The sequence below is a fragment of the Hypanus sabinus genome, chromosome 6, assembly GCF_030144855.1.
Source record: "Hypanus sabinus isolate sHypSab1 chromosome 6, sHypSab1.hap1, whole genome shotgun sequence".
Classification (NCBI taxonomy): Eukaryota; Metazoa; Chordata; class Chondrichthyes; order Myliobatiformes; family Dasyatidae; genus Hypanus; species Hypanus sabinus.
Window position 1 is genome coordinate 125,823,455 of NC_082711.1, and position 24,666 is coordinate 125,848,120.

At 43.3% G+C, this 24,666-nt stretch overlaps 1 long non-coding RNA gene across 1 annotated transcript in view; it reads left to right on the top strand.

Annotated features, from left to right (window-relative positions):
• Positions 1-15,501, top strand: part of LOC132395073 (uncharacterized) — a 42,080-nt gene extending 26,579 nt beyond the window's left edge. The window contains exon 3 of the long non-coding RNA XR_009512514.1: positions 15,415-15,501. This is a non-coding gene — a long non-coding RNA (uncharacterized LOC132395073). The remainder of the gene's footprint in view (positions 1-15,414) is intronic.
• Positions 15,502-24,666: the final 9,165 nt, after the last annotated feature.

Sequence of the window (24,666 nt, forward strand, 5' to 3'; positions counted from 1 at the left end):
TTCGTAGCCCATATCTGGCCATGGCAGGCGATGGACTGTTGTCGAAAAAATGGACTTTCATCCAGTACTCAATGACTTCCTTGTTGATGACATTGTCCTTGTGCCATAAGAAACGGAGGAAGTTGCGATGGTCTTCCTGTAGTAAGAAGCAATGGAACATCTGCTGGATGTCCGCTAGGATTGTGGTCTTTTCTTTCCGGAAGCGCAGCAGGACCCTGAGAATGGTATTATTAAGGTCGGGACCTGTGAGGAGCACGTGATTGAGGGAGATGTCAGCGCACTGAGCACTGGAGTCAAAGACCACCCTGATCTGATTGTGTTTTTGTGGGTGGTAAACCCTAAACGTTGGGAGGTACCAGGGCTCTTCACCTTCTCTCAGTGGCGGAGCTACTTCAGCCTGCCCATTAGCGAAGATCTTCTCCATGAATGCTACGTATTGTTGCTGCATCTCAAGTTCCCTTTCCAGGGTTCGTTGAAAAGACGTGAACCGCTTCACTGTCTGCTCTTTGTTGTTTGGCAAGCGCTGGCGTGGTTATCTGAAAGGTAGTCGGGCGACGCAGTTATTTGCTTCGTCTCTGAAGACCTTGGTGTCCGTTATTTTTAAGAAGATGGCGTCTTGTGCTGATGGAGCAAGTTTATTATTATGCTCAGTTTGAACGAAGAATGACTGTCCCAGTGTCTTGTCAGTTACTTTATTACACTTGTTGAAGCCTTGTCGTGCTTCCTTGATACACATGAAGCTTGTGCAGGGAAGAAAAATTGAATAGCAGCCACTCTCTAGCACGTTGGTCTTGAGTGTGTTAACTGTCGGTTTGTGTACATTGCCAAGGCACACCTCTCCTATCACCACCCAGCTCAGATCTGGACGTTGGGCAAAGGGGGCGTCGAGTGGTCTATTGACCTGCTGCCTGAACTTGTGCACCTGCAGAACGTCTCTTCCAAGTATTTCTGCTTTTGGATTCAGTTCTGGGATGTGCTTGGCAATGTGGTGGAGATGCGCCTGGTGTCGTACAGCGCTTGGCGTCGGAATCTCGGTGCGGTTTTTCAAAATTTCATTGCACTCTGAGAGCGGAGAGAGACAGATGACAAAATCTCCATCCAGCGACTCGAGCTGGAAGCCTTCTGCCTTCCTGCCATATGTTTCTACGCTGACTGAGCAAGTTCTAAGTTAGTATGGGAACTGATTACTCTCTACTTCGAACAAATGAAAGAACTCTAGTCTGAGTAGTGAGTGATTGCTCTGGTCGTCCATAATTACATAGGCTTAAATGGCCTTGTCTTTGGCTCCCCTAAGGTATACCTTAGTGAGGCAGTTCTTTGAGCAAGACTGACTTTGACTGACCTTGACCGCAAACTTCTGTGCAGCTCGAGCTGACAACAGTTGTCTTGGAGTGATCCTCTCCCCCCTCGCCGTCATCTTTTGAGGCTGAAGGAGCTTTCTCGGTTTGCGGTAACGGGCCGGGGTTCAGAGCCCCATCGTGATTAGTGCTATTACATTCAGAGCACCTCACGGGGTTCTTACACTCTCTCGCGAGGTGAGAGGTAAGGGAACAGCGTTTAAAGCATATTTTTTTTTACTCCTTGAGAAGGGCCATTCTATCGTCAAAAGGTTTTTCCTAAACGTTCTGCATTTTTTGAGTGGGTGGGGTTTGTTGCGCAATTTACAATTCTTGCTAGCGTCATTAGTAGTTGTAGAAACTTCAGTTTTACGCACTGAGACAGGTTTATTGATGATAAAATTATTCAAAGTCGATTTGACTGGCTTGGTGTGAATTGTACTGCTACCTTGACTCATGAAGCTAGGGTCGTTTTGCTTCTTCGCCTCCTTGCACACAAACCTAGTGAAATGCTTAAAGCGAGGAAATAGACCACCATTCTCCTCCTTGAACTCTGAACCAACAGACACCCACCTTTCCTGCAGCCCAAATGGAAGTTTGTCCATGATTGGTCTAATTCTGTATCAAGTATCTAGATATGACAGGCCAATTAAATAGCCATCTTCTTTAGCGCCTACTATCTCCATGAGTAGATCTCTGAGCTCTCTTAGCTTCGAGTGGTCCTTGGCTGATACCTTAGGAAAAGTTTCCAGCCGTCGAAATAGTGCCGTTTCAATTATTTCAGTGGCCGCATAGCACTCCCGAATTCTCTCCCATGCTTTGCGTAAGGCTAGCTTGGGGTTGTTGATGTACACTGAACGTATGCGTCTCACCTGTTCGCATGATTCTTTTCCCAGCCATTTTGTCATAAGATCCAACTCTTGCGTTGCTTCGAGCTGGACTCGACGGATAACGCTGGCGAATGAGGAGTACCATGCACGATAATTTTCAGGCTTATCATCAAACTGATATAGTCCTGAAGTGACTAGATCTCGTCATGCTAAATACTGTGCCATGTGTTCGACTGCATGAGGCACACTGGCTGGGGAAATATGTCGGCGGGCATATGATTGCGGGTATACGTTTGTTATGTAATTGGCTGTTCTGAATTCAGCCTTTGGCTCTTCTCTTGCCAAATCTGGTAAGTTTGGTGTCAAGAAGTATATGTCGTTAGCCCTTTCATTCTTGAGTTTGTCGCAATGTTGCAAGGGTAAATTGTCTTCCTCCGATGGATGTGATGCAATTGGACTTCTCTTTGACTCCTCATGAAATGGGACATTAACGGATAAGTATGGAAAGGAAGAACTACTCTTCAAGTCCATTTGAGGTCGGACGTAGTCGCTAGTGCGTTCCACGCTGGTCCTTTCTGAAATACATTTTACTTAATCTAGAACGTGCATTTCTTCAGCGCTTTTTAATATTTCTGCTTCCACCTTGGCAGCTTTGTCTTCTCGGCGTAACGTCAGCGCTTCTAACTCTGCTTCTATCCCTACCCTTTCCATTTTCAGTTTTCCTTCCTGTTTAGCATATGACGCTGGCACCTTGGTGGTTTCTGCTTTAGATCTTGCATGGGCAGTCTTATTTGTTGAAGCCCTACTGCTCCTGGTACTGGATGGCAACGACTTAACGCTGAATCGCGATGCCATCGTACCACTTGTTGAAACACCTGGTAATGCCGCCTTATCACTGTAATGTTCTCATTCAGGTGTAAAATCTCTGAAACAAACACCGAGGTAAACCATAGTCAATGATGCAGGATCCCAGTAAGATTAACCGTTTTCTGTTCACTCTTCCATACTAACGTATGGTGAAAACTGTTGATAAAACAATACAAAATAGATACAGTATTTGCTTCCTCCTTGACATCGCATTTACATCATAAGTACTTGTAAAAGCAAAACTACAACAAACTATATTACATTACAGTACAACATACAGTCAGATTCTACCTACGCCATCAATTGGCTATAAATACACTGCAACACAAAATATCAGCAACTCTTTCAATAGCAAAGAACATAAACTTTATCAAACGTCATTACTTTTAACAGAATTAGCGTTAACATTTCTACTTCAACATATCGATTATCTTATGAACTTAGGGCGTAACTTCTATGATGTTTCTTAGTGCGTAGAATGAAAACTTTTCTCGCGCTGATCCTGCACACACCTGCCCCCTCCTTCCCGTTTCTCCAAACTGGTATTTTCCCACAAGACGCGTCGAAACCGGGTGTGACGTCATCACAAGCCGTGATACTCCACAGACAACGAATTTACTTTCAACAACCTTAACTTTAACTGGAAAATAATCTCAAACGAATTACCAAAGCGAAAATTTAATAAAGCTAAACAAATGCCTTAAGGCAACCCATTCTCATCACAACTTTCTTGTCGACTACGACTGTAAGTTAATACCAATCATAAAAATAATGCTTTCTGGGCAATCATCTTCATAAGAAACGAAATTCGGAAAGTGAAATACTTTGTGGTTTTAGCAGAGACTGTGAAACGTGAGAACAGGTTGAAAATAACAGACGCAACGAAAGCTGCGGGAGCACGAACGCGTGAACAACTGATGAAGTCACATTTTGCCCAATCCGGCCCGTGACCTGAAATGAGATTGACACCACTGATCTAAATTAGTTATTTACAGCAAAAAGTAGTGGTCCCAACACCAATCCCTGAGGATCACCACTGGTCAGTGGCAGTAATCCGGACAAGGATCTTTTTATTCCCACTTGCTGCATCTTTGTTCTTATCAGGTGCTTTCCCAACTCGGTGTTTATTAATGATACTCTTATCTAACCCAGGATACACGTTAAGCTTACTGGTAAGTAGTTAAAAGAGTCAGTGCTGTGACCCCTCTTGTATATCAGGAACTTTTTAGCTAATTTCTAGTACTTAAAGACTTCACCAATCTTCACACAGTTTTGAAACAATCTTGTTGTGTGTTTGTATTTCTAATCATAGACTCCTTTATGTACCCATGCATATATGTAGCCTTTTCAGCTGACGCAGGACCTTACTCACTAAGATATCTGAATCAGCTGAACAATCTTTATTTTTGTAAAGTAATTAAGTAACTAGATGATTGGGAAAATTTTAAGGAACAGCAGATCTTAACTAAAAAAGCAATACGGAGAGAAAAAATCAGGTATGAGCTCAGTCTAGCCAGGAGTATAAACGGGGATAGCAAAAGCATTTTTAGCTATGTGAAGAGGAAGAAGATAGTTAAGAACAATGGTGGCCCCTTGAAGAATGAATTGGGAGAAATTGTTATGGGAAACAGGGAAATGGCAACATAATTTAATGCGTACTTCAGATCTGTCTTCACCAGGGAGGATACAAGCAATCTCCCAGGTGTATGGATGGGCCAGGGTCATAAGATATCAGAGGAATTGAGACAGATTGACATTAGGAAAAAAACTGTGATGAGTAGACTGGTAGGACTGAAGGCTAATAAATCCCCGGGTCCAGATGGTCTGCTTCCGAGGGTTCTAAAAGAGGAGGCTCAGGAAATTGCTGATGCATTGGTAATCATTTTCCAATGTTCCTTAGATTCAGGATCAGTTCCTGAAGATTGGAGAGTGGCTAATGTTATCCCACTTTTCAAGAAGGGAGGGAAGGAGAAACCGGAGAACTATCGCCCTGTTAGCCTAACGTCAGTCGTGGGGAAGATGCTTGAGTCCATTATTAAGGATGAAATAGTGGCACATCTTGATGGCAGTAATAGGATTAGGCCGAGCCAGCATGGATTTACCAAGGGCAAATCATGCTTGACTAATCTGTTGGAGTTTTTTGACGGTGTAACAAGGATGTTAGACGAGGGTAAGCCAGTGGATGTAGTGTACCTAGATTTTCAGAAGGCATTCGATAAGGTGCCACATAGGAGATTGGTGAGTAAAATCAGAGCTCATGGTATTGGGGGCAGGATTTCAACATGGATAGAAAACTGGTTGGCAGATAGAAAGCAAAGGGTAGCAGTGAATGGGTGTTTCTCGGACTGGCTGGAGGTGACTAGTGGGGTACCACAGGGATCTGTATTGGGACTACAGCTCTTTACGATTTATGTCAACGATTTAGATGAGGGCATTGAAAACTATATCAGCAAGTTTGCTGACGATCCTAAACTGGGTGGCAGTGTGACATGCGAAGAGGACGTTAGGAGAATACAGGGAGACTTGGATAGGCTGGGTGAGTGGGCAGATACTTGGCAGATGTCATTCAATGTGAATAAATGTGAACTTATCCACTTTGGAAGCAGGAACAAGAGGGCAGAGTATTGTCTGAACGGTGTAGCGTTAGGTAAGGGAGAAATGCAAAGAGACCTAGGAGTCCTAGTTCATCAGTCAATGAAGGTGAATGAGCAAGTGTAACAGGCAGTGAAGAGGGCAAATGGAATGGTGGCCTTTATTACAAAGGGAATTGAGTACGAGAGCAAAGATATCCTTTTGCATTTGTACAGGGCCCTGATGAGACCACACCTGGAATATTGTGTACAGTTTTGGTCTCCAGGTTTAAGGAAGGACATTCTGGCAATTGAGGATGTGCAGCGTAGATTCATTAGGTTGATTCCTGGGATGGCAGGGCTGTCTTACGCAGAGAAATTGGAGAGATTGGGCTTGTACACAATGGAATTGAGGAGATTGAGAGGGGATCTGATTGAAACGTTTAAGATAATTAAAGGATTTTAATAGGATTGAGGCAGGAAATATGTTCCAGATGTTTTCGAGGGTCCAGTACCAGAGGGCATGGATTGAGAATAAGAGGTCGGTTATTTAAAACAGAGTTGAGGAAGAACTTCTTCTCCCAGAGAGTTGTGGAGGTGTGGAATGCACTGCTTCGGAAGACGGTGGAGGCCAATTCTCTGGATGCTTTCAAGAAGGAGCAAGATGGATATCTGATGGATAGGAGAATCAAGGGATATGGGGACAAGGCAGAGACTGGGTATTGATAGTGAATGATCAGCAATGATGTCTGCATGGCGGTGCAGACTCGAGGGGCCCAATGGTCTACTTCTGCACCTATTGTCTATTGTCTATTTAATATCTTTGCAGGTGAACACTTCAGCAAAACAAGAGATGTGTATCTGCTATGTCCTCCTCTGCATAATTTAACACACCACTATTATTCCTATTACATTTAACCTTTCCACTTAACATCTATTTTATGACTAAAGTATTGACAAAATCTCATAGTCAATCTTAATATTACTACGAACCATGCAACTTGCCACTCACTTTTGCTCTCTTATAAGCCTTGGCATTATGCCGCCATTAACTTCCTTTGTCATCCATGATTGGGAACGCCTGTGAATTTGAGCATTTCTTCCTCTGTGGGACATCTCTATCTTCGGCCTTGTGAATTATTCCCTGAAATTTATGTCATCTCTGCTCTGCTGTAATCCCTGCCAGTAACCTCTTCCAATCCACCTGGACAAGGTTCTCTCTCATGTCTCTGTAATTATGTTTACTCAATTGGGATACTGATACAGATGATTTATCCTCTCTCTGTAAATGCAGTATGAATTCAGTCATATTATGATCATTCCTTCCTAAGTGATGCTTTACGTTAAGCTCCCTTGTGAGATTGGGGATATTAAACAACACCCGATGTAAAACAGACTTACCTCATGTAGGTTCAAGCTCAAGTTGTTCGAAAGTGCCATTTCATAGACAGTCAACAAACTTCCTCTCTTGCGATCCGGCACCAACCTGATTATCCCAATCCTCGTGCAAACTGAAGTCTCCTATTAAAATTGTGTCCTTACCCTTTTTATATGCCTTTGCAATTTCAAACCCACATCTTGGCTACTATTCGGAAGTCCGAATATGATTACTATAATATTTTTCCATTTTCATTTTCTAACTCCACCCACAAAGATTCAACATTCTATCACCCTATCTCACCTCTTTTTGAGGATGTGATTTCACCTGTTACCAACAGATCCACACTACCGCTTATGCCATCCTGCCTGTCCGTTTCATACAAAGTATATCCTTTGATGTTAAATTCCCAACAATGTCCTTCTTTGATTCATGACTTAGTGATGCCCACAACATCATACTGCCACATCTCTAACTGTGCCATGAGTTCCTCCATATTCTTCCGAATGCTACATGCAATTAAGTACACCACCTTAAGGCCTGCATACTTTGTCCTTTTAGAAGTTGGATCTGTGGTACCAATTAACTCTTTGCTCTCTTTGCCTTTGGCTTGTTCTTCCATACAGTCACATTCACCCATCATCTACTTGTTAACCTGCTGGGTCATCAACAACTCTGTGAAACTGGTTCCCAGTACATAGAACAAAACACACAACAGAGTAGGACAGGAACAAATAGTTCGGCCCATAATGTCGTGCCAAGCCATTTTGAAAGAGAATGAATAAACCCCCAGAAACTAATCCCCCTGCCGTACACAAAGTCCATCCCCCTCCCTCCTCCTCATATTCATGTACCAATCTAAAAATCCCTTAAAAGCCACTTATGCATTTACCTCCACCACTATAACCCGCATCCAGCACTACCCAGTAAAAAAATCCTACCTGTCACATCTCCTTTGAAAGTAACCCATCTCACCAATTTTTACCCTGCGATAAAGGTACTCCATGTCTACTGAGTCTGTGCTTCACATAACTCATAAACCTCGATCTGATCTCTCAGCCTCTGCTGCTCCAAGGAAAGCACCCAAAGTTTTTCCAGCCCCTCTTGATAGCTCATGCCCTCTAAGCCACTCCACATCCTGGTAAACGTCTTCTACTCCTTCTACAATGCCTCAATATACTTCCTATAGTGGGGTGACAAGAACTATATACAATACTCCAGATGTGGCCCAGCTAGTCATTTTAAAGTTACAACACCGCTTTTTGAACTTTGAAGTCATTGCCCTGACTAATAAGAGGAAGCATTTAATAAACTTTCTTAACCACATCATCGAACTGTGTATCCACTTTGAAGGAGCTATACATTTGGACCTCAGAATGTCTCTGCTTAGCAAAACTGTCTTTTCCTTTATCTTTTACTGTTTTCTTTCTTTTCTTGCCACACCTCACATTAATCAGTTACTGTCCATCTGCCATTTATCTGCACATTTGTGAATGATCTAAATCGCGCTGTATTATCTGCCAGTCTTCTTCACTATCCACAACTGCACCATTCTAGGTATCATTCACAAACTTACAAAATTCCCATCTACATTTTCTTCCCGGTCATTTTAAAATTTCACAAACAGCACAGGTCCCAGAACAATTCCCTTCAGAACGCCTCTAATTCCAGACATCCATTTCGAATAAGTGTCTGCAGCCATTAGTGTTTGTTTTTTATGCGCAAGCAAGTTCCGAATCTAAACAGCTAGTTCTCTGGGGACCCCATGCATCCTAATTTTCCGGGTTAGCCTCCTGAGAGGGACTTTGTTGAATAGTTTAGTAAAATCAATGCAGACAACATCCTCTGCTCTACCGTTATCAAGCTTTTTTGTCACTTATTCAGAAGACACAATCAAGTCGTTAACACAGGACCTGCTGACACAAATCCATGTTGCCTTTCTCTACAGTTTTGCTTGATTTTTATGTTTTCCCTTCTTAACATTCAGTACTCATCAGTCCTCTGGGGACTTGTCTGTGCCTGGAAAAGATACGAATATATTGGTCAAGACCCCAACTATTTCATAGCTTGCTTCGCTCAAAAAACTACGGTAATTCCATTAGTTCCCAGAATGTTATCAAGCCATACTTATTAGGAGTCCCAGTACTTTCTTCTTCTTCACCTACAAACTGCCTAACATACTTACGTGTGCAGAACTGTCCGTTAGTTCTCAAAATCCTTTCCTTGGTAAATACTGAAGTAATGTACTTGTTAAGTTTTTCACTCACATTCTCCAAATCAAAGAAAATGATCACCTTTTTATCCTTGAGTGAGTGTTCCTACCTTCTCCCTCGTTATTCTCTATGCATAGAGTACCTTGGGTTTCACCTTAACTCTAATTGCCAAGGACAATTCTTGGCCCCACTTGACTTTCGTAAATCTTTTTTTTAGTTATTTGCTGACTTCTGTCCTGCATGAGATACTAACTTCCAAAGCATGGCATTCCTTTCCCATTTCTTCTTGACTAAATTCATAGTTTGTCAGGACATCAACGGTTACTAATTTTTCCATCTCAGTCCTTTCTTCTAAACATAAACTTAACTTTGCTGTACTGTGCAATTGGTCTTTAAACACTATCGCAAAGTCTGATGTGGTTTTGCTTTAAAAAAGTTATTACCAATGAACCCTTCTTAGTTCCTGCATAATGTCCTTATACATTGCCCTTCTCCAATTCTCCAATCCTTATCTACAGCTATCTTGAAAGTCAGGGAGTTGTGGTCTCAATCACCTAACTGCTCATCCATTGAGAGGGTGGTCACCTGAACAGACTCTTACCCAGGTAGTAGTAAAATTCCAGCTCTTTGATTACACCCTTCCTGTTCCTGAGTTTTACCAAAATATATTTGTTGATTGACCCCCAAAATACGTCCGCCCTGAGTGCAGCTATTGCCCACGATTAGTAGTGCAAACACCTCCACTTTGATCTCCTTCTCCATCTTTTCTAAAACATTGAAAGTCTGGCACATTAATCACATATCCCTGCCCATCTATCAACCAACTCTCTGTAATAGCCACAACATTATAGTTCCATGCACTGATCCATTTCTATCTTCGTCATCTTTACCCATTCAAATACACGCCTTTCAAACTAACAATATCATCAGACCTGTCAACACTTTGCTTGAAATCTGATACTTCCTGTCCGATACTTGAAGTTAATGATGTTGCTGTATCTGAAACAGTTCAGAGAATATTTTCTGGACAGATACAGGCAATGGGCCAGCTGTCTGATGAGAAGAGGTTGGACAGTCTGGGCTTGTATCTGGAATTTAAAAGACTGATTGGAGTTTTGTATTTTGTTACATTTTCTGCATTCTGTTGGTATTTTCCTTTTGCTTTACCTCCACGTACTTGTGTGTGGAATGGTCTGCCAGTTGATGTAGTGTACCTAGATTTTCAGAAGGCATTCGATAAGGTGCCACATAGGAGATTGGTGAGTAAAAGCAGAGCTCATAGCATTGGGAGCAGGATTTCAACATGGATAGGAAACTGGTTGGCAGATAGAAAGCAAAGCGTAGCAGTGAATGGGTGTTTCTCGGACTGGCTGCAGCTGACTAGTGGGGTACCACAGGGATCTGTATTGGGACCACAGCTCTTTACGATTTATGTCAACGATTTAGATGAGGGCATTAAAAACTATATCAGCAAGTTTGCTGACGATACTAAACTGGGTGGCAGTATGACATGCGAGGAGAACGTTAGGAGAACACAGGGAGACTTGGATAGGCTGGATGAGTGGGCAGATACTTGGCAGATGTCATTCAATGTGAATAAATGTGAACTTATCCACTTTGGAAGCAGGAACAAGAGGGCATAGTGTTGTCTGAACGGTGTAGAGTTAGGTAAGGGAGAAATGCAAAGAGACCTAGGAGTCCTAGTTCATCAGTCAATGAATGTGAATGAGCAAGTGCATCAGGCAGTGAAGAGGGCAAATGGAATGGTGGCCTTTATTACAAAGGGAATTGAGTACAAGAGCAAGGATGTCCTTTTGCATTTGTACAGGGCCCTGATGAGACCACACCTGGAATATTGTGTACAGTTTTGGTCTCCAGGTTTAAGGAAGGACATTCTGGCAATTGAGGATGTGCAGCGTAGATTCACTAGGTTGATTCCTGGGATGGCAGGGCTGTCTTACGCAGAGAGATTAGAGAGATTGGGCTTGTACACGTTGGAATCGAGGAGATTGAGAGGGAATCTGATTGAAACGTTTAAGATAATTAAAGGAATTGATAGGATTGAGGCGGGAAATATCTTCCAGATGTTGCGAGAGTCCAGTACCAGAGGGCATGGATTGAGAATAAGAGGTCAGTTATTTAAAACAGAGTTGAGGAAAAACTTCTTCTCCCAGAGAGTTGTGGAGGTGTGGAATGCACTGCCTCGGAAGACGGTGGAGGCCAATTCTCTGGATGCTTTCAAGAAGGAGCTAGATAGATATCTGATGGATAGGGGAATCAAGGGATATGGTGACAAGGCAGGGACTGGGTATTGATAGTGAAAGATCAGCCATGATCTCAGAATGGCGGTGCAGACTCGAGGGGCCGAATGGCCTACTTCTGCACCTAGTGTCTATTGTCTATTGTCAACAAGCACTTCCTCCACCTTGGGAAGTAAATCAGCAATAAATCTATAACCTTGTAAAACATGCATATTCCTGAATGGTCTTTACAGAGCATGTGGCAGAGGAAGTTTCCATCTGTGGAACAACGATAACTGGGTGCCAAAGTTTAATGTTTTGCATGAAAGCTAAAATCAAACCAAATCCAATCCAATCTTTTACTCATCATTTAAATCATACGTGGATACAGTCGAAGGAGACATAGTTCCTCTGAGGCCAAGGTGCATAATATACATTTAAAACAGCGAAAGAGAGAAATAAAAGCAGATTGGTATGTTAAATAAGTATCACATGTATAGTCCAAGTCCCTGAGCAACATGCAAATTGCTGATATAGTTCCTGGCAAGCCAGCCTGTCATTCCAACAATTGAACACCGGAGGGCAGCACTGATGGGAGAAGCCAACCAAGCACGGGCTCCACACGACACCACCTGTAGCGTGTTCTCCCCTGAACTGCAGCTGCAGGCAAGCCCGCAGCTTGAGGCCTAGTCCTCACTGCAACCGAGACCACGTTGTTCCCTCATTGTCCGTCTCACCAGCAAGCAAGGGAAACAAACCTGGAATCTCACATTATTAATGTTCAATGGGGGGTTTCAAACTTAAGTGAAACATCCAAGACAGTCAGTCACGCTGCTTTCGCGCAACAACTCTGATGCCTTCGAGTACCAGGCAGCAGCACAGTCTGCACCCAGGTCAGCTCCACCTAATACTCTCCAGCTCGTGCACCGGCGTCTCCTTCCAGCTGAACGCTGATATCTCCGTTCCTAACTCACCCACAGGTTCCTGTGACAGCTCCGTAAGTGGCTCAGAACAACAACATATCTCTGATGGGGGAGGCCTGCTATTCCCGTTATTTTTGGTGTCCAGTTTGAGCTTGCAATCATTTTCTGAATCTTAGTTTGTCCACAGGCATTCGAATTCAGTTTACTCACAGGGTGTAAGGAGCAGTCTGTGAATCTGTTTAAGAACGCATGTTAGGGATAATTATGATCTGGGGATGAAATGTTCCTACAGGCAGTCAGAAACGATGAGTGTAACATTGAATTGGGACCAGACTTGACATTAAATAACAGAGCAGTCGGGAGGGGCTGACTGGGGTTCCTGTTTATAATTCAGATGTGGGTGTGTCTGTATTTCCCTGTGGTGTGGTGAACGGGCTTACATCTGGCAGCTCAATTCTGTTTACACAGTTCCAGCAGAGTTCTCCATGATCTGGCTCTCGGTGCCTTCAGGCAACAAATGCAAGTCTGCCATCTGCCTTCTTCACCCAACGACCGACTTATCGACCGCCTCAGTGACCTGCCCTCATGATCTCCAGGGGCCTTCTGGCCCTGCACACTTCTCCTTATTCTCCCATGTACTGTGTGTCCCGGTCTTGTTTGACTTCCCCATCTACATCTCCACACTTTCCCAGATTAAATTCCATGTGCCTCCTGCCTGCCCAACTGCTCAATCCACGGACCCTCCCTGCAGTCTTCAGCTTCCCGCCTCACTGTCACCCACACGGAGAAGTATTGTCACATCTGCAGACTCTTTCATCAGGTGCCCACAATGACAGCACAGTTTCCCTTCCCATCCGATCCAAGGCCTCGGCAAAGAGGCACTAAAATACTTGTCAACAGTCCCCCTCAGTACTTCTCACTGCGACAGAGTGGGATCTAACTTGTTACTTTGCTTTAGTTCCTGTGGGATCACTGCCCTCTGGGATTTGTCCAACACGTTGCTCACATCCATTTGGACTACATTAAGCAAACTGTACAGACATCCAACGGTTAAGCATCGGAACAGGGCATTCAGTCTACAATGACGTCAAATCAAACTGATCCCTACTGCCTGCACAGGATCCATAACCCCCAGTTCCTGCAAATTGATCTGGTATTAAAAAGTTGACAATTTTGCTACCACTCCCATCCCAGGCAGAGTGTTCCATGCACCTCCCACTCTGTAAAATGTATACTTTAAATTTTACTCCTGTCCCCTTAAAGCTGTGTCCTCAAGTATGTAATGTGTCAACTCTCAGTAAAAGATACACACTGTTGAGTCTCTCAATGCCTTTCAGAGTTTTATGAAATTCTGTGAGGTCTCTCCTCAGGTCCAATGCTCCAGAGGAAACAATCCAATTTTGTACGACTGGTCCTCACAGCACATCCACCCCAGTCCAGGCTGTGTCCAGATAAACATTTTCTGAACCACTCCGTCTATCTGTGTTGCAACATAGACCCCCTGAGCAATCTGTAGATTAATGCTAGTAAGGCTCCTGCCATTTAATGCGTATGTTACCTTCACATTTATCTTCACACTTCCCAGGATTAAGCTTCACTCTCTTCACCATCTCTCCTGACAAATTATCAAACAATATCCAATCTGCCGATGGAGACTCCCTTTGAAAATAAATCTTCTTTTCTCAGCAATGATTCCTGGTGTCACGCAGAATTTTCTCTGATAATCCCCTGAGCATTGCCTGGAAGTTGACTGGCTTGTAATTATTGATCACATCCCTAATTGCCTTTGTAAACATTGACACAATGTCAGCAGCCTTCAATCCTCCAGCACCACACCTGCAGTCAGAGAGGCTGGGAAATGATTTGCAGAACCTCTGCTGTTTCCATCCATCCTCCTCTGAACAGGCCTGGATGTGTTTATCAGGGCCAGGTGAATTATATGTTTGTAAAGATGCTGAACAATATTTCTTCCCCCTAATATGTCTCTGTCCTCCACTGTTTCGGGTCCTGACCCTTCTCATATTCAAACCTTGATGCCTACTCCATGGTTCAATAAGGTCATGGTTAGTCTTTTTCCTCAGCACCAACTTGTACAATAACCAGAGATACATTTCAGGTGGATTTAAGCTAATTTTGTAGTAGGATGGGAAATGGAGTGAGAGTGCAGAAGATGAGGTAGCTGATTTACAAACATAAGCAAGGTATAGTGAGAGTCCTGGTAAGGGATGTTGATGGTAGGGCAAGATTGCAGACAACAGACAGACAGACAGACAGACAGACATACTTTATTTATCCCAAGGGAAATTGGGTTTCATTACAGTCGCACCAACCAAGAATAGTGTAGAAATATAGCAATATAAAAACATAAATAATTAAATAATCATAGGTAAATGATGCCGTGGAGGTAAGTCAAGGACCAGCCTATTGGCTCAGGGTGTCTGACATTCCGAAGGAGGAGTTGTAAGGTTTGATGGCAGGATTGGCTGAAACATAAAAGATGGTCGAATTCTGCTCCTATGTTTTATGAACTTATTTAGTGACTAAAACTCTTTCAGAGACTGTTGATCTCAGCTTTCAGTCAACCCAGCAGCTGAGGCTCCAGATTACTTATATAAGGAATACAGAACTTTTTTGTTCTCTGGTTTTAAAAAATCATCTCATTTCCATACTGGTCACCTGATTCAGAGCAACACACACAAAATGCTGCAGGAAGTCAGCAGGCCGGGCAGCATCTATAGAAAAGGGTAATGAGTTCATGCTTCAGTTTGAGAACCTTCAACAAGGCAGGATCTGATGAAGGATCTCGGCTCAAATTGTCAACTGTTTACTCTTTTCCATAAAGGCTGCCTGTCCTGCTGAGTTCTTCCAGCAGTTTGTGTGTGTTGCTTTCGATTTCCAGCATTAGCAGATCCTCTCGTGTTTGTGATTTGCCCCTCATTCTGAAGGTATTTTCCTCAGTTATTGTGCTCTCATTCAGGAGAAAGAACCTCTTTGCCTACTGTCTGTCCCATCCTGAAAGAAGCTAACATATTTCCTTGTTTTCTCATTAACTGCAGGAAATACAACCCCAGTCCACTCAAACTCCGCACAAATAGCCAAACTTCCATCCCTGGAACTGCCCAGTCAGCGTGAAGAACAGTCACTACACTCCCCCTATGGTAGGGATATCCTTCCTGAGGAAGAGTGACCAAACGTTAACACGATCCTCAAGGTGTGCTCTCAACAACGCCCTATATAAGTGGTGAAACATCTGCACTCCCCCAGAATCCCCGGAAAATTTACTGTATGCATCTCTCCTTATCTGTTATATCTGCTTGTGAACTCAAGTGATTTGTATACAAGAACGCACAGGTCCCTCTGAACATCCACATGTGTGACTGACTCTTACAGTTTGTTCCTGGGAACGGATGACCCCGATATCTCTGTTTTACACTACAAAGGAATGACCAATATCCACGGCATTTCTGCCCTGGTTCGTCAATGACAATGGAACATCTCACATTTATGTGTCGTTTCTCAAATCACTGACCTCATTGATCACTGTGCTGTTGTAATATTAGTTACATTTTTTCACACTCCATGATATTACAAACGTTATTGATATCTTCAAATTTGCTGAGCCGGGCATTGACATTATCAGCCGAACATTTAATAAATGAACAGTAGCAGCAGACGTGACTCAGCTCCCAGGCATTTCCTTCCAGCAATACACGCGCAGTGCTGGAGAAACTCAGCCAGCCAGGCAATATCTATGAGGAACAGTAAATACGCAACGTTTCAGGCCAAGACCATTCATCAGCTTCTGAACAATGGCTTGTGTTTTGTTTTCCTTCGAACCTTTTCTAAGTTACTGCATAACATAACCCATCATCCAATCCTCTGCCACTTCTCCTACTCGAGAAACGCGCAGAGAGACTGAGGCGGGGACGGGAGGAGATAGAGTCGGAGTGACAGACAGAGCCGAGACCGGCCACTCATCTTCCAGGTCCGTCTTCACTTTACTTCTCCCGCCAATTTTCAACGGTTTATCAGAAGCACAGTGTTCCAGAGAGAGAGAAAAAAAAAATCTCACACACCATGTACAGACTGAAGGATTTCTAAGAATTTACTGGCGGTCGGACTTCATCCAATCAGAATGCAGTGTGATTGGCGCAGGATTAATTAATTAATCGCCCGCCCATTTCAGAGTACCCAGGAACGTTGCTTGATTACATTTTAAAAATATTTATCATTAATTGTATCATGGATTGTATAATTTCAGATTAATTTAATAAATTTAATATCTAAATCCATCAGTTAAGGTTTAAGTGCATGATTACGGAATCGTTTCTCAAAACGAGTGAGCTGATTTCTGTCCGAGACGAACAAGAGGATTAAAATAGATCTTAATGCATTCAGAGGTTCTGTCGTAATCCCCGACTGGAAGGCAGTATCGCTGGTATATCTCAAGCGGAATGGATTAATCTGTTTCAAATGTGATTCAACCAAATATATCGATAAAAGTAATTAAAATATTGTGGGTACGGCTCCGTCTGTGAGACGGTGGGTGGCTCTTAGAAGAGCCTTTGTTTTGTGCTCCGGAGGTCGTGGGAGCTTTTCAGCCGCCGAAGCATAGAGAGTGCGGCCCTGGCGTTTCAGAGCCTACACCACATCCATTGCAGTGACCATGTTGCGCTTGGCGTGTTCAGTGTAGGTGATCGCATCCCGGATCACATTCTCCAGGAAAACCTTCAGCACGCCGCGGGTCTCCTCGTAGATCAGGCCCGAGATCCGCTTGCCGCCGCCACGGCGAGCCAGACGGCGCATGACCGGTTTGGTGATACCCTGGATATTATCACGGAACATTTTACAATGCCGCTTGGCTCCTCCTTTGCCCAGTCCTTTGCCTCCTTTCCTCTTCCAGACATAACGCTGTTTCACTCAGATCGCTGTTCAGTGACAAACTATTTCCTTTTATACACAGCGCCCGACCTGCCAAAGAACCGCGCAGACAAACAGAGGCGGGGAGGAGAGGAGACAGTGTCAGATTGACGGACAGAGCTGAGAGCGGCCTCTCATCGTCCAGCTCCGCCTTCACTTACTACACCCACCAATTTCCAACGACTTATCAGACACAAAGCGCTTTATCGAAAAAAAGGGTCCCTCACACGCCACGTACTTACTGAACAATTTCTGAGAATTTGCTGATTATCCTGCTTTAAATTATAGGAAGTACTTTTCCATTCTGCAAATGCCCGAGGTCCTCGGTCTGTCCCTATTCGGCCTCATGACCAGTGAGAGCGCCCTCCTCACAGAGCAGATGGTGGGCGTGGTGCAATCACTTCCAGTGATGAGAGTATTAATTCATTAGAACAATTGTCCCTTTGGTTCGCGAGGGGAATGAAAGTTTAGCCACATAAAGGAGCAGTATATGTAGACCGCTCTTCTGGCGCTATCAAAATCCCAGGTAAAGGGGTAGCTGAGGAGCTGGTATGTGGTGGGTGGGGCTTCAGGTACAACGATCATTGTGCTCTCTAAGGCAAGGTTGGACCGGAGCAAGGACGAGGGAAGCCAATAAGTTTATGGGGAGCTTTCCTTGTGCGACACGGAAGTGTTCAAACGAGCAAGTATGAGGTGCTACACAGTGATTTTTGGGAACTAAGTCTGAAAAAAAAGGACTTCCAGGATTGTAGATACAGAATTATGTCCCAAACCATGTGCCAGTGTGGTGATAAATCGTATTTCGTGCAGTTTAATATGTTGCTGAGGAAGTGATGAATGAGGGAGGTCTTCAGATTCATGGGACAAACAAGGCCATCTTCATCTGAACTGGATGGGGAACCAATATCTTCGCCAGGAAGTTTGATCGTGCCTCTTGGAACAGTTTGAACTGGAGTAGTAGGTGGAAGAATGTATGTATGACAAGATTGTCCGAAAAGAAAGAGAGCAAATGTCACGTTTGTAAACATTGTGGGAGTGGTGGGTTGAAATGTGTTTATTTCAATATTAAAAGTATTATGTTGTCGGACAAACAGGGCTGGAAGCTCGACATTCCTCAACATTTTTACATGTGGATGGGTTGGGAGGGTGGTTAAAAGATGCAGAGTTTACTACACTGGGAATGTCACAGCGAACTGGAGGACTTATTTGCAGAGGCAATCTTTAGCTACACTGAGGAGACAAATGTATTGGCCCCCAATAACCACGGGGTGATTGAGTAACGTAGAGGTTTATGTTTATGGAAAGATGCAGAACAGGGTTGTCATAGTGGGGGACTTTATTTTCCCTAGAATTAATTAGATGTTTCTTAACACTAAGTTGCGCAAGATTTCTTCAGTGAATCCGAGAAGTGTTTGAAAGATTATGTACAGAGCCCAACCAGAGGAGAGAATATGCGGGAATTGGTTTTGACAAACGATCCAGCCCAGGTAACAGCTAAGTGTGAGTGAACATTTTGGGAACAGTGATCGCAACATATTTTTTTCTTGTTATGAGTAAGAATAAAATTAGATCTTGTATGAAGTTATGAAATTGAAGGAAGGCAAGTTAGAGCTGAGTAAGACAGAAGCCAAGGGGCATTGATTGGGAACAGCCACTGTCAGACAAGTCCACGTCTGACATGTTGGAGTTGTTTAAAGACCAGCAGATCAGAGTTCAGTATCAGCATGTTCCAGAAAGGACGAAGGACAAGGTTAGTAAGGTAAGGGAACTTTGGATGATTGGAGAGATCCTACATTTAGTCAGAAGGATATGTAAGCTTTATGAAGCTAAAATCAGACTCGGAACCTTTGTAATATAAAGATAGCTGTGAAATGCTAAAGCAGGTGATAGGACAGCCCAAATGGGGCCACACACTGTCCTTGTAATGCAGACACACATATAATCCACAGTCCTTTTGATTTGTATTAATAAGATGAGGATAACCAGATAATGGAAAGGTCAACTCAAGATTAAAGGAGGAATGTGGTTGAAGTCAGACCAAGTGGCTGTGGTACGAAATGAGTATATTGTGTCAATATTTACCGAGGAGAAGGAACTGAATGGCAATGAAAATAGAGTAGGGCATGCTAATGTGCAGAGAAGTATTGAGATTAAGGAGGGGATGGTACTGGGATGGTGTGAAAAGCAATAAGATGGATAAGACTCCAGGGGCTGAAGGCATATGTCCTACAATAGAGAAAGAAGGAAGTGAGCGGATTGCCGGCGATTTGACAAGGATCTATGTGTCCTCGATCATGTGAGGTCCCACAGGACTGGAATGTGGCAAATGTTGCAGCTTTGATCAAGAAGAGAAATAACAAGAATCCGGGAATCTATAGGCAAGGCAGCCTCATGTCAATGGTAGAGAAGCTACTGGGGAGGATATTGAGGTACAGGATTTATGCACATTTGGAAAGGCATGGGCTCCTTAGGGACAATCAGCATGGTTTTGTGTGAGCAGATCACGCTTGACAAAGCTGATCGAGGTTTCTGTGGTGGTGATATCGGCTAGAAGATACAAGAGCAGGATTAGGCCATTTGGCCCAACGAGTATGTTCTGTAATTTCATCATGGCTGATCCATTTTCCCTCCCAGCGCCAATCTCCTGCCTTTCCTTGTTATCACTTTATGCTCTGACCAATCAAGTTCTGCCTCAAATATACATAAAATTATAGTTCCACAGCTGCCTGAGGCAACAAATTCCACAGATTAACCACTCTATGGCCAAAGAACTTCCTCAACTTCACATTCTACAAGGATGATGCTCTATTCTGAGGCGGTGTCCTCTGTCTTAGACACTCACATCCTCTCCCCATCCACTTTATCAAGGCTTTACCCCATTCGATAGGCTTCAATTAGATCACCCCTCCTTGTTCTAAATTCCAGTGAATACAGGCCCTGAGCCATTAAACTCACTTCATATGCCAAGCTGTTTAATCTGGCACCTTTAACCTCCTTTAAAACACATCAACACTTTTTAAGTTCAATGTCCCAAAATTGCTCAGAATACTCCATTTGATACCTCCCCATCACTTTATAAAGTCTCAACATTATTATAATTGGCGCAGATATTGTGGGCCCGAAGGGCAGATTGCCATCTGTTCCATGTTGTATACTGACGAATATGTTTTATCTAACAACTATTGCAGGGACATGGTTACAGAGACTGCGACTGGGAATTCAACATTCCAGTAAATTCAATGTTCCACACAGAATCTGCGAAATGGAAAGGAGCAGGGTGGATTTGTTCATTATGTGCTGGTGAAGGGGGTGCCTATAAAAAGTATTCTCTCTCCTTAGAAGTTTTCATGTTTATTGTTTTGAACGTTGAATCACAGTAGATTTAATTTGGCTTTTTCGACACTGATCAACATAAAAGACTCTATTGTGCCAACGTGAAAACATATCTCTACAGAGTGATCCAAATTAATTGAAAATATACAACTCAAAATAATTCAGTGCATTAGTATTCACCTCCTTCAAGTCAGTAATTAGTTGATGCACCTTTGGCAGTAATTACAGTTGACTCTGTGTGGATAGGTCTCTATCTGGTTTGCAAGTTTTCCCCATTCTTCTTTACAAAACTGCTGTAGCTCTGTTAGATTGCACGCGGTTCATGAATGAACAGATCTTTTCAAATCCAGTCACAAATTTTCAACTGGACTGAGGTCTGGACTCTGACTCGGCCACTCCTGGACATTAACTTTCTTATAAGGCATTCCTGTGTAGCTTTGGTTTTATGCCTGTGGTGATTGTCTTGCTGGAAAACAAACCTCCTCCTAACTCGCAGCTCACTTGCAGACTGTATTAAGTTTTCCTTCAAGATGTCCCTGTATTTTTCTGCATTCATTTTACCCTCTACTCTATGAGCCTTCCAGGGTCTGCTGCAGTGTGCATTCCTACAGCATGTTGAAGCCCCAGGTGTACTTCACGGTAGGGATGGCGTGATTTTGATGATGTGCGGTGATTGGCCTACACCAAATTTAGTGTTTAGTCTGATTGCCAGAAAGTTCTATTTTGGTATAATCAGGCATTAGAAACTGTTTCCAGCTGGCTTCAGAGTCCTCCCAAGGCTTCTGACAAACTCCAGGTGAGATTTCATGAGAGTGTTTTATTTTTCTAACTGTGCCTTTCTCTTCGTCACTCTCACATAAAGTTCTGACAGGTGAAACACCCGGGCAACAGTTGCTGTATGCTCAGTCTCTCCCATCTCAGCCACTGCAGCTTGTAACTCCTTTAGAGTTGTCGTAGGTCTCCTGGTGGACTGCCTCACTGGCCCCTTCTTGTGCAGTCGCTCTGTTTTTGAGAATGTCCTGCTCTTGGCAGATTTACAGCTGTGCCACATTCTTTCCATTTCTGGATGAGTGAGTTATCTGTACTCCAAGGGTATTCAGTAGCTTAATTATTTTTAACCCATCTCTTGACTGTGTTTTTCAATTACCTTTTCGCAGAGTTGCTCGGAGTGTTAATTTGTCTTCAGGGTGTAGTGTTTGCCAGGATACTGACTCACCAGCAGTTGGACCTTCCAGATCCAGGTGTATTTTTATGATAATCAATTGAACACATTGACTGCATGCAGTGATCACTATTTAACTGATCATGTAACTGCTAAAACCAGTCGGCTGCACCAGTGATGATTTGGTGAGTTATATTAAAGGGGGTGAACAAGTAGGCAGGCAATTATTTTGTGTTTTATACCTGTAATTAATTTAGAGCACCTTGACACAAAGGTATCCCTTTTCCCATTGATTAGTATCATAAAAAAACGCAAATTATGTCCACTGTCCTTCAAGACTGCAAAATAATAAAACATGCAAGCTTCCAAGGGTCGTGAATACTTTTCATAGTCACTTTACATGTTGGGACAGTGATGGTGAAATGGGTAGGGAAACCAGACATGTGGAGGAGTGGTCGAAGATCCCAGGTGTTCTTGCCGTGGGATTAAGCACAAAAGGGTAAATATCAAAGTGTGATGAGAAGAGAACTGTGATTGTCATGACAAACTTAATCAGAAGCAGATAGGGGTAATACTGCATCGAGTACCTTTGCTCTGTGAGCTGTAACAACCATGATCTGCCAGTGGCAACCCATTCCAGTTCTGTTTCCCATACATATACCGACATATCACAACTGTCTTAACCGGTGGCAGGGTTGTAATGGGGAAAAGTTGTCACTTTCTATTAAATGCTGCCTCAAATTGCCTCGGTCAGCCAATTCCAGGTCCTGGCTTTTATATATGGTTTAGCTAATAATCCCGAGGGAACTGTTTCTAGTGACAGGAGAAGGTGCAAATGGGTTTACTGGAATCATATAACCAACCGCTACGAGCAGATGGGGCTCATCAGCCATGCTTGGCAGCTCATCTAGTGGAGGGAAAATTCTGATCTGAAACCTCAACTGACTTGTGGCTATACACATTCACGGGGAAGGATTCGGGAGCAAACTCTGAGGAAAAATTCAGAGCTGGATTCCCTGTCAGTCCTATGTTCAACGCAGACTGCTAATCCCGTAACACCGCTGGAGCCTAAATCTATTGGTCTCTGCTATTGCTCTGGATTCATCAGCGGCATGGAGAACAGCAGCCCCTGCATAGGCAACAGTTTGCTTTGCGGTTCGTACTGCCCTGGTTTGCATATTGACTTCGACAGCTAGGGGGCAATATCCATGGTCGACCCTGACCAGCGGAGAGTGATCACCATCATGTTTATACATGGCCTCCTCTCCTGTTACGATTAGGCCAAATATAGGTTGGATGAACAACGTCTCATATTCTGAAGGTGCAGCCTCCAATCTCGAAGGCATGGACATTGATTTCTCTAAATTCAATAAATCACTATCCTCTGTTTCTTCCCCCACTCAACCTCAACGTTTCTTCTGATATTTTCCCCCTATTCTGCTGGCTATTTAATCCCTTCACTTCTCCTCACGCACCATCATGTCCTGCCCATCAACACTCTCTGGTTCTCCATCTCCTTTGTGTCATCCTGTGGTCCAGCGTCTCCGATTGGACTCCTTTCTCTTTATCTCTTTGTCTTTTCGACGTGTCATCAAGCTCCTCACATCACCAACCCTCCACCAACCACAACTCTCCCTCACCCAATCCTCCTCCTCCTTCCCCACAACCTTATTCTGGCTTTTGTCCTTTTCTTTCTAATCCTGATGAAAGTTATCCATCAGAAATGTCGACTGTTTGTTCAGTTCCTCCAGCACAGTGAGTGTTGGCTTTAGCCTGTGTATTGATTAAACTAATCAAACTGATACAGTGTAAGAAGAATTTGTGGATAGGTCAGAGTATATATCTTACCCAGGAACAGGCCATTTCAGATGTAATATGTGTAATGAAGTGGGATTAAAGAGATATCTTGTGGTGAAGGATCCCTGAAGAAGTGATCAAAATGAGGGAGAGCTCCAGACCACAGATTGAGGGTGAACACCAGTGTCCAGAACCACTGTTCTCAACCTAAATAAAGGCAAAAAATAGAGACGTGAAAATGGAATTGTTTTGGGCAGATGGGCTAAATATGCTCAGCGACAGATGAGTAATGAGCGGTGGCAGATGTTTATAGTGGTGGCAGATGTCCATAGCACTCAGCAGACATTGATCCCAATTAGACAGAGGGATCACAGAGAGGAAAGAACCTTCTGTGGTCAAAGGAGTTCAAGGGAAATATTAAAACAAAGAACATACAAAGAGGCAAGGGCTGGTGGTAAGGCAAAATAATGAAGATTTTTCCAGGAATTAGTGATGGTACAAATGCTAAAACTAACAAGAATAAAAGCAGATAAGTTAACTCAATAATTTGTATTAGTGTTCATAGTGGGGACAAAGCAAGCATCCCACAGATATCTAACGGTAACATTTCAACAATGTACCGTAACGTGTAACAATCACCCTCACAAGGAAGAAACTAATGGGTTTAAAAGCAAACATTACCAGGTCCCATCGACCTGCACTGGAGGGTTTCACAGGAAGGCTGGAGAGAAAGTAGAGACATTGAAATCTGTCAAAACTCACTGTGTTACAGAAAGCTCCCAGTGGAGTTGAGAACTATTGTTGAAGAAGGGTGGAAGATAAAATGCAGGTGAATGTAGTCCAGTTAACTTCACTTCAGGTACTGGAGTCTATAATGTATGAAAAATAACAAGTCATTTAGAAAAGTTTAATGTCATTGAACAAAGTCAACAGGGTTTACAGTCAGATTCACAGAGCACAGAAATGAGCTTTTCAGCTCAAATGGTCCACGCTGACCAAAGTTCTCATCTGAGCTTGTGGTCTGTGACCCCCTAACCACCATATTATGAACAAGTCTCTTCTCCTACTTGTTTAATTTCCCTCCATTTGACCATGT